This window comes from Ursus americanus, chromosome 7, assembly GCF_024610735.1.
Source record: "Ursus americanus isolate L20-20 chromosome 7, mUrsAme1.1.p, whole genome shotgun sequence".
NCBI classification, from domain to species: Eukaryota; Metazoa; Chordata; class Mammalia; order Carnivora; family Ursidae; genus Ursus; species Ursus americanus.
The window spans coordinates 79630843-79647570 of NC_142133.1; the positions used below are offsets into that span (position 1 = coordinate 79630843).

The 16728-nt window shown below is 50.5% G+C and overlaps 1 long non-coding RNA gene across 2 annotated transcripts; it reads left to right on the plus strand.

Moving 5' to 3' along the window:
• Window positions 1-827: 827 nt before the first annotated feature.
• On the plus strand, window positions 828-16161 carry LOC123778569 (uncharacterized). 2 transcript variants are annotated; one of them, XR_015725353.1, is made up of 4 exons: window positions 828-1058; window positions 5606-5725; window positions 10576-10625; window positions 10837-16161. It is a non-coding gene; the product is annotated as an uncharacterized LOC123778569 (long non-coding RNA). The 2 variants fall into 2 exon arrangements; XR_006775949.2 differs by lacking the exon at window positions 5606-5725.
• The last annotated feature ends 567 nt before the right edge of the window (window positions 16162-16728 follow it).

The following is a 16728-nucleotide window of genomic DNA, read 5'->3' on the forward strand; positions in this document are numbered from 1 at the left end:
TGACAATGCTTGTGTTACTATCAAAACATTTACGCAGAGCCCATCATGTGCAGACGAAGGGCTAAGCACTTTACGGAGATGAACCCGATTCACAGCTGTTTCTCATCATCATTGCACCTATTTTATGGATGAGAAAACCAAGGCACACGTGGCCATATCACCTGCTTGGGGTCATGCAGGTACAGGCAGAGCCAGGGTTCATGGCCAGGAATCTTGGAGCTCGTGCCCTGAAGGACACTTCTTCTGTTCCATCTGGGTGGCTCTTCTCACTTTCTCACCAAAAGCCTCGTGGGTGTGGTTAGACTCATTTACACAGGGAGACGTGGGGGCGTGAAGAGGTCACACACGACTTGTCAGAGGCCACTTGGATCCTAGTGCTGGGCGGCTGGGATTAGAACTCTGTCTCGAGAGTTCACAGGCCTTTGTCCTACGGGGTGATCTCTGAGAAACGGAAGAAAAATTCTGGATTGAGGAAAACAGAGCCAGGTAGGGGAGGACCACTGCTGGGAGCACCCTGCCAACGAGGGAGGGGACAGTGCCAGACCCAGGAGGAGACCAGGCCGGAGGGCTGGGGATGGCCCGGGTCCCAGGCCGGCCTGCCACAGATGGAACACGCACCGTGTTGCATGAAACGTCTAACCCGTGAAGCACGATTTCCACGCATCATTGTCCCCACCTTACAGAAAAGGAAGCCGAATCACAGGTGACTTGTTCCAGGCCTCAGAGCCCACAGATGGTGGAGCGGGGAGTTGCTGACAAGCTTTCTCTGGGCTCCTCAGGTCTGGAAACTGGAAGTTCAGGTTCTACCACTTGCTTTCACGGATTAGACCCTTTCCTACCGCAGCCTGTGAGGCTGCAGCAAATGTCTCCCTCCCACTAGCCCTTTGCTCTGCAAGCCTTATTCAGCCAGAGAAGTGAATCTTACTTCCCCTCTCCTCAGAGAACCAGAGCCGGCCCGTAGCTAAAGCGGCAACATAGATTTCCACCAGGACCGATGGCGAGAGGGGAAAGGAGAGCTCGGACCAGAAGCAGGTTGGTTCTGGAAGCAGCATGGACAGGTGGGCGTTTCTATCCACAGGTGGGGTGGGGGCCGGTGGACGGAGGGTTGCTGAAGGGAAGGGCGGGGGAGTGGTGGGGAAGTGGGATTCTGGTTAACCTGCCCTAGCAGGATTCTTGCTGGAGGCCGCGGGGAGGGGGGAGTTCAGACATCACCTGGGGCAGAGGCCCGTGAGAACCTGCTCAGATATCAAGGGCGAGCAGAGGGTGGGGGTTTTAAAACTGAAGTATCAGGATTCTGGCTACGACTGGTGATGCAGTCCCTCCGAGGAAGGACAGCCCGGTCGAGGTCTGGAGGCCCAGGGAGCCTGACTAGGGTTAGGTCAAGGAGAGAGTTTTGTCACTTCCTGTGTTAGTTCCCTGTGTCTACCATATAATCACACTTTAAAACAACACCCGAGCACGTTCAGCACCTGGAAGCCAAAACGATTGGATGGCTTTGGAACCTTTGAAAAGGTTCATTAGGGCTGCAGGCCGGAGATGTGCCTGGAGCAGACAGCCTGGACCTCTGGACCTGTTTGCAGCGAGGGAGAAAGGGGAGGTGAGGCCCACATCAGGTTTCTGGCCTCGAGTTCCCGGCAGCAACTGGGTGGGTGGAGGATTGGGAGGTGGGGGAGGGAGATGGGGTCCCTGGGTCGTGCTAGTTTGAGGAAACCGGGGGGGAATCTGGAGTCGGGCAAGGTCGTTGGACGCACAAGCCTGGGGGACAGGGCTGGACACGGAGATTCAGGTTTACAGACGTCTTTTTTTTAATTAAAAAATTTTAAAATAATTACAAATTCACAGGAAGTTGCAAAAAACATACAATTAGGTCCTATGTACCCTCCATTCAGTTTCGCTCAGTGGTAATAATATCTTGCAGAACTACTGCAGTTATCAAAGCCAGGAGGGTACAGCCTACTGTGTTTATTCAGATCGCACCAGTTAATATGTATAGTGTATGTGTGCATAATTCTGTGGTTTTATGACACACATAGATTTGTGTAATCACCACAACACCATTTATATACTTATCTTATGTGCGTACATCCAATTATGGTGGCCTGGAGGCATCTCAGATACTCAAGACCACGGCTTTGGGTAGGATTTCCAAGGACAGGGCGCAGAGGGAGAGAAGGAGGAGGCTTGGGACGGAATACCGGGTGGAACAAGAGAGCTTTGCTCTGGCCCATGGAAGAGAAGTTTCTGTGAGAGGAGCAGACCCCAAACTCGCCTCAACGCCATGTTGCCGGCAGCCTGCCCCCCACCCGTCTCAGCTCTTGGACCCAAACTTTCCAGTCCTGCTCACACATCCCCAAGTCACCAGCCCAGAAATGCCAACATGGGGGGGGGGGAGGATGGGTGGAGGTGGGGGTCCCTCCGCTACACTTTCCAGAAAAAGGTTTGCATCTGGAATGCTTTGTTGGGCCATGTGTACTAAATTTGGGCTTGGAAAAATGTAACTATACCTGTAAATAAGTCAACAACCCTAATACCGTGACTAAGGGTTGTTCTGAGGGGAACCTGCCATGAGGCTAGACTCTGGGGTCCCATTCACCCCAGCACAGGGCCTGGTGCAGAGGGGACGCCGTGCGCGGCTCGGCGGTTTAAGGTCACATGCTACACTTTTGCATCCTTTGTCCCAACAGAGGGCCCAGCCACACTGTTTCCCTAGAGCCTTAGCAAGTCCACTCCTCCCCAGCCAGGGAGGATATTGTTTCCCCGAGAAGGAGGGAAGTGCCTCAGTACGTGTCCTGCTCTCTATATTTGTATTCGGTCATCTGCACGTTGATTCTCTCATCCCGAGCTGAGTCTGACGATCGTAGCTTCGGACACATGCCCAGTGGAAACACCCCAAGGGCGCCCTGTAGGCTGGGGTGGCGCCTGAATGGGGCGGGAGCGCCATCTGCTGGTGCGTACGAGTGCTGCACCCCGAGGAAGGCCGATGCTTTCCGTAGGAGACAAGGAGCGGCTTCTTTCAGTCCCTGTGGGAAGGCACACGGTTTTCCCAGCCTCAGAGGCGCCTCGCTCTGAGTCTCACCCAGCCCAGAGAAAGTCTGGTGTGACCGAAAAGCGTGTGGACCTGGGAGACAGGACCAACTTTTATGGATCCCTACTGATTGTGCGTCAGGGGTTATGCTGGCTGCTGAGGACCAGAGATGAACTGACCTCGAAGGAGGCAGAGCCAAGACAATCATGACGGGAGCTAGAGACTCTGGAGGTTGAGCTCTGGCTCTGTCTCTGTCTCACCAGCTGGGGGACCAGGAGCAAGCTGCTTAAGCTCAGCTTTTTCATATGTAAACAGGAAAATGGGGCTAATCATTAGTCCCTGGTGTGGTTGTTTTTAAATGACATACTTTATGTGAAATATGGCATACATAATAAAGATTCGCTAAAGGGAAGGTAGTTATGCTTTCCATTGATGTAGTAACAACTGGTCGAAGGAGGCAGTACTAGGAAGTGGGGATGAGGAAAGGCTTGACAAGTAAGGATACGTTTCAGCGGGTTTTGAAAGATGAGTAGGAGTTTTCCAATCAGGCAAAGGAAAAGGGCATTCTGGGTGGGTAAACCGTATGTACAAGCGTGATAGTAAGAAGTACTGTGCGCGTTTGGGAAACTGTAAGTTGTTTGGTCTAAGTGTGACGTGGGCGAGGTGAAGCAGGTGTAGCTGAAACTGGACAGATGAGCTTGATCGCAATCTCTAGGAGTGGGTTTCAGAAATCTGTATTTGAAAAAGATTCCTGGGGGATTCTGAGGCAGCCTGCCAAAGGTCCAATTGGGAAATCAGCACTGCACCAGATATTCAGCATATTCTCTCTAATCTGCACTACAGATTAGAGGTAGACATTATAGTCTTTATTTTATACAACAGAATGCTGAGGCTCAGAGAGGTTGAGCGACTTGCCCAAGGTCACACAGCCAACATGAGCCAAGATTCAATGCTTAGTCTCTTTGATTCTAAGCCCCATACACATGGTGAGTGCTCAGTAAAAGCAGATGTTACCCTAAGTGCCAATGCTCTTCAGGCTTGGGCTGCCAGATGTGCCCTTCTCCTGTCTTCCTGAAGTCTGTTCTGTGAGCACTTGTGGGAAGACATGGGTGGGGCCAGGGAAGCCCACTCCATGGGCCAGATTCTTGTGCTGGGTATATGCAATTAAAGAGTTTTTCCCGGTTAGAATTCCTCATTGGAAGGAAGAGAGCGCTGCTCTCCTCTTTTCGGGAATTTGCCAGAGTTTCATAGGTGTGCATGTATTTTTTTTTTAATTAAAGAAAATCTCCAATTTGCAGAAAAGCTTTATCACAAATTACATATTTTATTCTGGAGCCATTTGAGGGTAAGTTGTCCACCTGAGGCTCCGTCGCCCCTGACTACTTCACTGCATTCTCTACAAGTAAGGACTTTGTCCTGTTGGGTCCTAGCAACGGCCATCACTCCCAATCCGGAAGTGGGCATGAGGTGGCCCCACATTCAGGTCTCACCAGGTGTCCCCGGGTTTCCTTTAGAGTAAGTGGATCCAGCTCAAGTTTGCAGGTGGCACCTGGCTGTCAGTGTCCTTACTGTCCCTCAGTCTGGAACAGTTCCTCAGTCTTGCCTTTTGCGACCTTGACACTTTTGAGGATCCCGGCCAGTTATTTCATAGACCGCCCCCACCCCCCGCCCCGTTTGGGTGAGTCTGCTGTTCCCTCCTGATTAGATTCAGGTTAAATGTCTTTGGCAAGAACATCGCACAAGTGCTATTCGAGTGGCACGTGGTTTCCATGAGTCCCATTAGTATGATGCTCGCCTTGATCATTTGGTTAAATGGTTTCTGCTGGGCTTCTCTGAGGAGTTCTTCTTTTTCCCTTTGCCGTTCATCAACACTTGTGGGTGGTATGTTGAGACTGTGTGACTGCCCCATTCTTCGTCAGACCTGCAACTTATTCATCCGTATCAGTATGGCCTCGTGGTTTCCTGTTTACTCAGTGGGTGTTCATCGATCTGGGCTCAAACTGTCTCAGATTGGCCAACAGAGAGCCCCTGGGCGGATTCTGTGTCCTCCTGACATGTCCCCTTGTTCCCTGAGCACCCCCTTGCCTTCTGGTATAATAGGATATCAAAACTCTGTACTGTCTCTGCCCCAGCCCTGGAATCAGCCGGCTCTCCAAGGGACCCCAGTTCCCTTTAGTGGAGAATGGAATTTAAAGTCAATATCTGGGTGATGCGTGCACTCATTGCTGTTGAGGCGCTCACTGCTCCCAGCCCCTGTCCGTGAGACCTATGCGTGTATGTGTGTGAATACACACACACGTGTGTGTACATCCGTATTTACTCTATTCCTATCTATATACTGATATGTTTTGTTCACGTTTACTTATTTATCAACCTCCTTTCAGGTTGGCAGTCTCTTAGATGGCTTTTGAGCTTCAGAGAACAGTGGAAGGTTTTTGAAACCATCCCCTCTAACGTCTTTATTTTGCAGATGGGGGTTGAGACCCAGCACAGGGGAGCGGGGAGATCTGGGACTCCCCGCAGCCAGGCTGGGCAGAGGGTGGCCGAATGCCAGGCTCACTCACCTCCAACCTGTTGCAGGCTGTGTTCGAGTGGATGGAGCTTGTCTTCTGGGAGAGGAATGGGCTGACCTGGAAGGACCCCAAAGGCAGAATGGAACCCTGGGAAAGTGGCTGCCTGCTTGCAGCAAGGAAGTTCACGGTCAGCTGGTCACACTGGGAAGGGGTGGCTGGTGATGGGGAGCTTACCACCCGTGCGTGCTGCGCCAGGGCTCACACGGCCGGAGTTGGTGGGACTCGGGGCTCCCTGGCTCCTCTCCAGCTCTGCCCACCGTGTTCCAGTGAGCCACCTTGAAAGAGGCTTTTCATGTCCTAAGGGTCTGGTTTCCTGGCTTGATTCTTCTAGAATTCTCCTCCACTCCAGGGTCTCCCAGGGGCCAGCTCACTCCCCTGAAACCTGAGCACCCCAGGCCTGTGAGCCACTGGAACCTCCCCTCCCCCTAGACTATCTCTCCTCCACCCCCCACCTCGTAAGGGAAACTCTCCGGCACCCTGGGTTAGTGCCCCGGTCAGAGGCATGGCCATGGTCGGCTATAGGGCTGAGCGAGAGCTTGGGGCCAGCTTACCCATCAGGCCACAGAAGTGCAGGGCCTGTACCAGCAAGTTCTCATCCTGCCCTCTGCAGCGTAGATTCTCCCGCTCTCCCCAGGTCCCCCAAACTCTTTTGGGGCTCAGCCTTCCCCACTCTCTCCGATTCACTGACTTCAGTTCTGACCCTTTTGCGTCCCTCTCTAGAGTTGCAAATGGGCTTCTGGGGTCATCTGAGAGCCCTGTGATCCTGACATCCCCTGAGGTCTCCCCTTGGATTCTTCTTCCCATCAGAGTGCCGGTGGCCTCTGAGGTTCTGCCAGAAGTACAAGGTGACCAGGAGGTGGTGCTGCTGGGTCAGAGCCCTGTACCCCGAAATGCAAATTAAGTTCAGAGAAGGGACCGAGTGTAGGGCAAAAGGAAGGGGTGGGGGTTGGGAACTAGAGGCTGTATAGTACACCTGAAAGCATTCTGTGTGTGTGTGCATGTGTGTGCCAGTAAATACACATGTAAGTACATACCCATATGTACACACTCACGTACATCGTAATACTAGTAAATAGATATTCACACACATATACATATAAATATATGCACATGCATACATACCAGTATGTATATATACACATACATGCTTACTGGTATGCACACGCACATACACCAGCATATGGAGAGAGAAATAATAACCAGGGTATCTATCTATCTATCTAAAATATATCATACACACACACTTACCCATGCAGGTGTGTGTGTGTGTATTGGTGTGTATGCATGTAAATACCGACACGTGTGTGTGTGTGTGTGTGTAGATGCACACGCCAGTGTGTGTACATGTGTGTGGACGTGTGGACGTATTTGCCAGCAAACAGACACTGCGGTCGATGGCTCAGACCTCCGGCCCGTGAGGCTCCGGGAAGGCCACAGCTTCTCCCTGGATCCTGAGGCCGAGTCCAGATCTCCGTTCTCATCATGGATTTATTGGTCCCATGTGGGCAAGATCTTAGCACCCCTTCCAGGTTTCCAGGATCTAGAAATCTGGAGTGGGTTTGACTTGAGTGAGTATTTTCTTTCTGGGCTGAAGGTAGGGATGTGATCGAGGCCAGCATAACAGAAATGTGCAGTTGGAAAGGACTTCAGAGAACGCCAGTCCAGGCCCATGTCATGTTCCAGACAAGGATGTATTGGTTTGCTCGGGGTCTGTGACGAGGTGCACAGACTAGGTGGCTGAAAACGCCAGAAATTTATTCTCTTGTTGTTCTGGAGGCTGGAAGTCTGAAAACAAAGCATGGGCCGGGTGGGTTCCTTCTGAGGCTGCGAGGAAGGATCTGCTCCATGCTCTCTCCGTGTTTCTGGTGGTTTTCTGGTAAACCTCGTCACTCCTTGGCTTGTAGACGCATCGCTCCAGGCTCTGCCCGCGTCCTCACGTGGCATTCTCCCCGTGTGTGTGTGTGTGTGTGTGTGTTTGTCTCTTCGATGCACGGGGAAACAGTCCTCCGGGATTAACGGCTGCTCTGCTTCAGTATGACCCCGTCTTAATACACCTGCAACAACCCTATTTCCAAATCAGATCACGTTCTGAGGTACCGGGGGTCAGGACAACTTATCTTTATTAGGGGACATGGGTTCAAACTGTAACAGAGGGAACATGACTTGATCAAGGCTCACAGCTAATTCATCGATTAGTTCGCTTTTCTCTGTGTCTGATGCCTAATTAATACAAAATGAGCTTTCTGAGTTCTGAAATTCTCATAGCTTCCGGCTTGTCTGCAGTTCCTATGTACCTATTATTCAGAGAAAACAAGGCTTGCTTGATGAATAAAAAGAGAGATTCACTGGTTGTCTGAGCTGTCTGGTTTTCTGCAAGACAGCTGCCGGCACTACGTTCTGGGGGAGAAAACAGTTGCATAAGGCGAGTGAAGCTCTGAGACCCCTGCCAAAAGTGCTTGAGCGCTGAGTAGATATTTCCCCTGTCGTGCCCGGGGGGAGTGTTCACGGATCTGTGTCTCCCTGCCTTGAACCTTGGCAAGGGAGCCTGGGGTTCTCATGTAAAGAAGGAGGCGGCAGTGTTGGCCAAGAAATTGCAAATCTGCAAAGTCGAAAATGCTGAAGGATGCTGGGTCAGCTGGCCCAAGGAATACGTGGCCATAGGGCAGGCGGCTCATTGTGGGGTCAGAGCAAGCTCCAAGCCCAGCAGACCTTCCTTCTTGCTGGAGGCGGAGAGCAGAGCTACACAGAGATACATCTGCTCTGCGTATCTGGGCATTTGTGTGACAGGGACTCGGGGCAAGGCTGGCCTCAGGGGTGTGTGACCTGGGCAGAAGAGGCTTCAGCTTGGATTCATGCTCTACTCCCACCATCTTGAAATTTTTAGTGATTGCTGACAAAGACTCTTGCATTTTCATGTTGCATTGGTCCTTGCAAATTACATGGCAGGTCCTGATGAGTGTGCTGAGTGTGTGGTTATTGGCGAGGGAAGTGGTGCCACTGACAGTCTTCAACCTGTGCTCTGGTGGCAAAGAGAGAACCCAGAGCCACTGGAAGAAGACCTGAGGTTGGCGTTCTGGACCCTTAGGCTTTAGTCTCAATACTGCTAGGACCTAAAATAGCTATGAGACCTTGGGCAGGTCATTGAGCCTTTCTTGACCTCAATTGAAAAATGGACACGCAACAGCCTTGCCTACCTCACACAGATTTGCTCTGAGCTCCTCGAATATAGGGACTCAACTTCTCCCTTTGTACCTTGTGTGGTATCCAGCCCCATACTTGGCATCTGGTACAGATTCAGTGCACATTTGATGATTAAAAACGAAATAATAGGGTAAGTTGTTAGGTGAGGCCACACAAGTGATGGATTGGTGTGACGTGTTGATATGACACACTGATGCCTTGTGCAATTCTGCCAGCTGGGCTCTCCTGCTCTGAGGTTTCATACGGGAGGGTCACAGACCCTGCTCACCTTGAGGACTGGCCCTGGAGTCTCTCCGCTGTGGATGCTTGGAATACTGAGATGAATGACCTCAAAGAATCCATGAATGCTTGGGGCACCCGGGCAGCTCAGTCTGTTGAGTGTCTGACTCTTGGTTTTGGCTCAGGTCATGATCTCGGGTCATGGATTGAGCCCCGAGTCAAGCTCCTCGCTCAGTGTGGAGTCTGCTCGGGACTCTCTCTCCTCTCCCTCTACCCCTCTCTGCTCCCCACGCACTCTCTTTAAAATAAATAAATAAATCTTAAAAAAAATGAATAATAAATCTTTTAAAAAAAAGGATTACATGAATGCTTCCCTCTTGTCAGCCAAGTTTTGCCGATTCGGTTCAGGTCTTCCCTTTGGATGGCGCCATAATTATTGTGGGAGAAGCCACCCTTCCGAACGCACACTGCAGCCGGTGACTTCCTTCCTGTCACGACCCTGTTACATTCTCTCTCCATGTAACAGAGGAAGCTGTGGCTTAAGGGACCTGCTTGCCTTTCATGACTGGGAGGTACCCCCGTCATGGTATCCCCGTCCCGGATGCTGTCACCTGCGGCGGGCACTCCTGCACACCTGTGTTCACTGTGTTTCCTGAGCAGGGTCTTCTGGGGGCTTTGGTGATGGGTCACTCTGCAAGATTGTCTAAAGAGAGCCTGTTCCATGTATTTTAGCCTCTCATGTTTCCCGAGGTTTCTAGGTGAGAAATGTGCCAGAGAGGCAGAAGTCATCTGTCCCGTCTCCTTCGAGGTCAAGGAGACGTCAGCATTTGCTCATTAATTTGGGTTACAGCTCGATTATTATTATTTTTTAAAGATTTTATTTATTTATTTGACAGAGAGAGAGACAGCCAGTGAGAGAGGGAACACAGGCAGGGGGGGTGGGAGAGGAAGAAGCAGGCTCCCAGTGGGAAAGCCCGATGTGGGGCTCGATCCCAGAACTCCGGGATCACGCCCTGAGCCGAAGGCAGACGCTTAACGACTGAGCCAGCCAGGCGCCCCTACAGCTCAATTATGATATATTCACATACTATACAATTAACCCATTTAAAGCGTACAATTCAGTGGTTTTTACTATATTCAAATAGTGGCACAACCATCCCCACTGTTAATTTTGGAACACGTTCTTCTTCCCTAAAAGAAATCCCACACCTGCCCTTGCTAGGCAGACGCCAGTCTACTTTTCTGTCTCTGTCGACTTGTCTGTTCTGGACGTTTCCTGTAAATGGGATCAAGCAGTACGTGGCCTTTCACTGAGCACCATGTTCTCAGGGGTCATCTGTGTGGCAGCCCGTGCTGGTATTTCTTTCCTCTTCAGGGCCGAGTAACACTCGTCTGTATGGACACGCCACACGCATTTGTCATTCATCAACTGATGGACGCTTGGGTTGTTTCTGCTGCCTTGGCCATTGTGAATAGCGCTGGCTGGACATTTGTGCCTAGACTTCTGTGTGTGCACGTGCTCTCATTTGTCCTTTATTTTATGTCATTCTTTTCCAGGAGCCAGATGTGGTCTCTGGAGGTCCCTCCTGGATGATACTGAGTAAACCGTGAGTCTGCTTGGCCTTAGGTTTCTTGTGGCACTGTGTGTGTGTGTGCGTGTGTGTGTGTCTTTCTGTCTGTCTGTGTTGGGCTGGAGTGAGGCTGGGGAGAGGGGAGCTCATCAGGAAGCAAGCAGGAGGCGAGCTGGAGGCACTGCCCCCCAAAAGGACATCCCTGGAGGCGAGGAGTGAAAGATCAGCGGCCTCTTCTTCTCTCCAGGGTCCTCTCCGCTGCGCTGGCCAGAGCTACAGGTGAGAAGAGAAAGGCACTTTGGTATCAGGCCTCCGACTGGCACAGTCTGACTGGGAAAGTGAACGTGGAATCACACCATCCGCGAGTCAGCCAGCAGCGCCCGCCGGCCTGTCGCCCCGTGGCCCTGGTCCAGCAGGAGCCTGGAATGGCCGCCGCACGTGTACGGCAAGGACCTTCTGCCGGACACCTTGCCTGCAGAGCAGAGAAGATGCTCCGTTCCATCGTCCACTGTCTGCTGCTCCATTTTGGGATGGCAGGTGTCTCTGGTCCTTTAGAGGTGATCCTAATTTAGCTGAAATCATTCAGATTCTTCAAACACAGCTGGGCGGAGTGGAAAGCGGATACGCTGTGATCTGGACAGACTTGATTGAAACCCTTACTGGGCGAGGGCCTTCGGCCGGCCACCCGCCCTCCGCGAGCCTCACGCTCTATATCTGTGGGGGAGGCTGAGGCTCTCACGTTGGGATTGTCAGGAGCATCCGAGGATGAACCCCGAGTGCCCGGGGACAGTAGCCAGCCCCGAATGCTAGTTGTTGATGGTGGAACAATGCCGAGTGATGCATTTAAAACACACCCAGCTACCAGGCCAGTCTCGTCTGACCTGTGCGCGGAAGGCAGAGAACAAGGAGGCTTCTGCTTTTCAGTTGGCGGGTCTTTCCACGAATGCTCTTTCTACGACATACGCATTAACTCATAGATTTCCAAGGGACTCTGAATTTTAATTTGATGAATTTTAGGAAGTCGTATTGCCTTTGTGAGCCACATTGAATTATTTTACAAAGATTTACCCACCTAACCAGCACAGAGGAGTCATTTTCCAGGCCTACCTCTCTGATGGGTGGAGAGAAGGGGAAGAGGGGCGTCTGGGTGGCTCCGTCGGTTCAGTGTCCACCTCTTGGTTTGGGCTCAGGTCATGATCTCAGGGTCCTGGGATCAAGCCCTGAACTCAGTGCCGAGTCTGCTTGAGATTATCTCTCCCTGTCCCTCTGCCCTTCCCCCTGCTCTCTCTCTCTCTAAATAAATAAATACATAAAATCTTAAAAAAAAAAAGGCTTATGAGACATAGACGCTCTTAGCAGATAGATCAGAGACTGGGGGGGGAGAAAAGCTCAAGGGACCCCAGACGAGGGTTTTCGTTTTGCTCTTGTTGCTGCTTTTCTATCACTCAACCTTGGATTCATGGATTCCTTTCAAAAAGGAGTTGAATTAGATGGGTTTTAAGACCCCTCGCCAGCCGTGACACGCTAGGAGGATGTTTGCGGATGCCCCTGGGCAGCTTCTCCTCCTCTCATGAGCACATCTGCCCTCGTTCCTCAGTGGGCACGGCGGACCCACGGCCTGGGAAACGGGACACGTTGTGCAGGCTGGCTTTCCTGCTTTCGGGTCTGCCTCAGTGTCCCTACACTGATGGCTTCCTGTCAGAGCCGGAAAGGTGGGATGTGCCACATCTACGCCTGGGCTGAGGGTGGGCAGCTCCCAGGGACGGAGCTAGTGCAGGCGGCCTTATTACTTCAACTGCGTCCAAGTTTTATTAAGGAATCTTCGAACGCAAAGGTGGATAAACAGTGTAATGAATATCTAGGTACCCACCACCCAACTTCCATGGTTATTGGCCTCCTTCCATCTTGTTTCATTTAGCCTTCCTCTCTACCAATGCATTTTTAAATTTTAATTGGACTGTAAGGTAAATCTCAGACATCTTCAGAGTTCACCGGTGAGTAATTTGGGATTTATTTCTGACATGCATAGCTGTGCCCTCCGATGCCATTTTCATCCCCAACAAATTTAACACTATCATCTACTACCCAGTTCATATTCAAGGTCCATGCATTTTATTTATTTTTTAAAGATTTTATTTTTTTATTTGAGAGAGAGAGACAGAGCACAAGCAGGGGGAGAGGGTCAGAGGGAGAAGCAGACTCCCTGCCAAGCACGGAGTCCGACGTGGGGCTCCATCCCAGGACCCCGAGATCATGACCTGAGCCAAAGTCAGACTCTTAACTGACTGAGCTACCCAGGCACCCCAAGTTTCAAGCATTTTTTTTAGATTATTTATTTATTTATTTGACGGAGAGAGAGACAGCCAGTGAGAGAGGGAACACAAGCAGGGGGAGTGGGAGAGGAAGAAGCAGCCTCATAGCGGAGGAGCCTGATGTGGGGCTCAATCCCATAACGCCGGGATCACGCCCTGAGCCGAAGGCAGATGCTTAACGACCGCAACACCCAGGCGCCCCCCAAGTTTCAACCATTTTAAAGACTGTCCAAATTATGAAGGATATATTGGCCTATCCAAGTATTCGTTCATTCATTCATTCACTCAACTGACAGCATGAAATCTTCAATATGGCCAGGTGTTGGTGGAGCTCACTGTCTCATCGGGAAGACCCACAAATTCACAACTGGGAAGCAGCAGGATAAACGCACAGTAGAAATTGACACAAGGAGTGACTGTGTCACACAGAAGGGCACAGTCAGTCCTGCAGGAGGGTGGGAGGGTCACAGAGGGCTTCATAAAGGAGGAGGGACATGGCCATGGGCAGGCAGGTGATGGGGGAAGGACGGAGCAGGAGAGGAGGCGTGGGAAACGTGCGGCGCTCGGCAAGCACCAGGAGACATTTGTCCGACAAGTATGTGTACCAGGTACTCCTCTGGGCCCGTGAATAAAACAGACAAAACCGCTAACCTCATGGAGCCGACATGACTTATTGGGGAGGACTCACAATAACGTAATAAATTAATGTCTGCAACATGTTAAAAATAGGACTATGGAAAAGAAAAACTGAACAAAAACAAGGTAAAGAGGATTAGGCATGTGGGGATTGGGACCGGTGGCTATCAGGGTGGGGTGGGGGGAGAAACCGGCCAGCTGCTCACACCTCTTTTCCTCCCGTGCACACAAGAAGACAGGTTTCTCAGCCTTTTTGCAGTTAGATTGGGGCAACTGATTGCATTCTGGCGGACAGAAGACGGAGGTGGTGCATGCCACTTCCAGACCTGGTCATCACCCTAAGCGACTGTCCGTGTTCTTCCTTCTTCCTCCCCCATGACTTGTTGGAGGTCACATCCTGGAGATGAGACGGCAGAGCCCAGCTCCCTAAGTCACTAGTTTGGAACTGTATTTAAAAATCCTGGGGACTCCTGGGTGGCTCTGTTGGTTAAACGTCTGACTCTTGATTTCGGCTCAGGTCTTGATCTGAGGATTGTGAGACCGAGCCCTGTGTTGGGCTCCATGCTGAACATGGAGCCTGCTTTGGATTCTCTCCCTCTGCCCCTCTCCCTGCTCTCTCCCTCTCTAAAATGAATGGATGAATGAATGAATGAACGTACAAACAAACAAATATCTTGAACTCAAAACTAACGTTCACAGCGGAGTTGTGTCTGGTACTCTATGACACCCTGCCCCTCTCTGGTCCTCTTGCTCTCTTTTCTTCCCCTGTGTTTTGTGTCATCTTCCCAGGGGCAGGACAGCAGTTGCCCAGAGCAGTGAGGGCAGGCTGAGGAAGGACAGTCTGCAGGCTCACACCCATGCCAGCTCAGAGGTGCCAAGCAGAGCACCCCAGATTGCCCACCTTCACAACACCTGTCCTTCTGAGCCTGGTCTGGTCACTCGGCAATTCTGATGAACAAGTTTGGCCACGGATGTCCTATAAATGTGAATTCTTTTTTGTCCTAATATTTTAATAGGAAAAATTACAAACATGAAGAAAATTTGACATAATTTTTACAGTGAACACTCACTACCCAGATTCTATCCTTAAAATTCCCCCATACTTGCTTCATCACACATCCACTCATCCAGCCATCTAAGAATTCGTCTTCCCTTTCATATAGTTCGGAGTCAATTGGAGACACCAGTACCCGCCCTTCAAGTATGTTAGTCTGCCTGCCTGTGATTAACCAGAGTTCAATATTTGTTTATAGTTTTCCCTTTTGAGGTAAATCTTACATATAATGGGGGCGCCTGGGTGGCTGTTGGTTAAGCGTCTGCCTTCGGCTCAGGTCATGGTCTCAGGGTCCTGGGATCGAGCCCCACATCAGACTCCCTGCTGCTCCCTCTCCCTCTGCTCCTCCCTCTGCTTGTGCTCTCATGCTCTCTCTCTGTCAAGTGAATCTTACATATAATGAAAGGCACACATCGTAAGCATGCCTTTGCCGAGTTGGGACAAAACACGTGCAAACCCCTCTCACCATACAGAACATTCCCACCACTCCTGAAATTCCCTCATGTCCCTTCCCTGTCGCTGCCTGACTCCAGCCTCCAAAAACAATCAGTATTTTGATTTGTTCTGCCATAGATTAGTTTTCTCTAGAGTTCCAGGATCTCATATAGACGGCATCATACATTAGGAAATCATTTCTGTTAGAATTCTTTCACTCAGCATTATGATTTTGTGATTCACCCACGTTCTTGCATTTATTAGTGAATCATTCTTTTTATTGCTGAGAAGTATTCCTTTGCATGAATATACCACGATTTATTTATCCACTGATGGACACCTGGGCTCTTTCCAGGATTTGAAAATTATGGCTAGAGCTGCTATGAATATTGTTGTTCAAGCCTTTCTGTGAATCTGGGTGTCTTTTTGCTACTTTGATAAATAAGCCACGTTACCTTTAAGTTGTCATGATTTCCGTATCTTTAATTGCCAGTAATGCTGTGCGTTTTTACCCTCTGATAATAATAATAATCCCATTTCTTGAATGCTTACTATAGTGACAGGCCCTCTAATTTATCTGCGTAAGAATCCTGCAAAGTAGGTATAATTACATCCATTTTACATATGAAGGGACAGATGTGGGCTCGTTAAATCAGTTGCATGTGTGACTCTTGGTCGTCTGAGGCTCTCTCCAGGCCGCTCCGGGCTCCCTGGGGATGTCACAGTGGCTCTTGAGTGAACCACCTGGCCATTGGTTCTCACTTCCTGGAGGGACACCTAGATCTGAACGTTATGCAGTTCTACCAAATTTAATAATTTTGTGAATAAGCTCTTTGTTGTATCAGTGACACATTTTCAGCGTTCTGTTTTCTTTTTAATACATATTTTGTAGGATTTTGTTGCACGAAAATGTATTTATTCAAACCCATCTATCTTGCCTGATGACAGGCTCAATTTTTCAAGAGCCAGAAATGTATCTTTGCCCCACTGCTAGAATAAATATGCAGTTCTGTTTTCTTCTTTTTTATGCTTTTTGTGTTTTGCTTTCTGACATATTGGAAATGTGTTGCCATACATGGCACGAGATATGGAACCACAGAAGTATGAGAAATGTCTGCTCGATAAATAAATCTAACATGGAAATGCGGCTTCGATTTCATACATATGAAATAGAAGCCAAAATAAAGCCCATTTCCTAATGCTGGACAATTGCCTGGTGGCGAGGGGAGCACCCAGGAGCCCAGGGCCAGGGAGGCCTCGAGTGTGTGGGATGAGTGGACGTCATGGGAGCAGCTCTGTGGTGGAGGAGGGTGGGCGGGAGTCAGGGAGCTGAGGGAGACCTGGGGAAGACCCCCAGGGACCTTGACACCCAGTGCAGAAACTTTTCCCCCAGAGGGGGCGGGGCAGGAGGGTAGCATGGCCAGCGCCTGGGCGATGAACCTGGGGAGGTACGGGGAAGGAGGCCACTTTAGCAGAACAGCTGGAGACGCTAAGGCCCCAATTAGGGTGATGGGAGGGTGGGAGAGAAGAGATCCTTAGGAAGTAAAATCAGTGGGACTTGGTGCCTGATTCAGTAGTGGGGGAGGGAAGCGGGAGGCAGAAATCGGGAATGGATCCCAGATTGGATGGTATGGTGCGGTGCCCACTGATGGGGGGGGGGACGCATAGAAGAGGAAACAGTTTTGGGGGAGAAAGACGCATT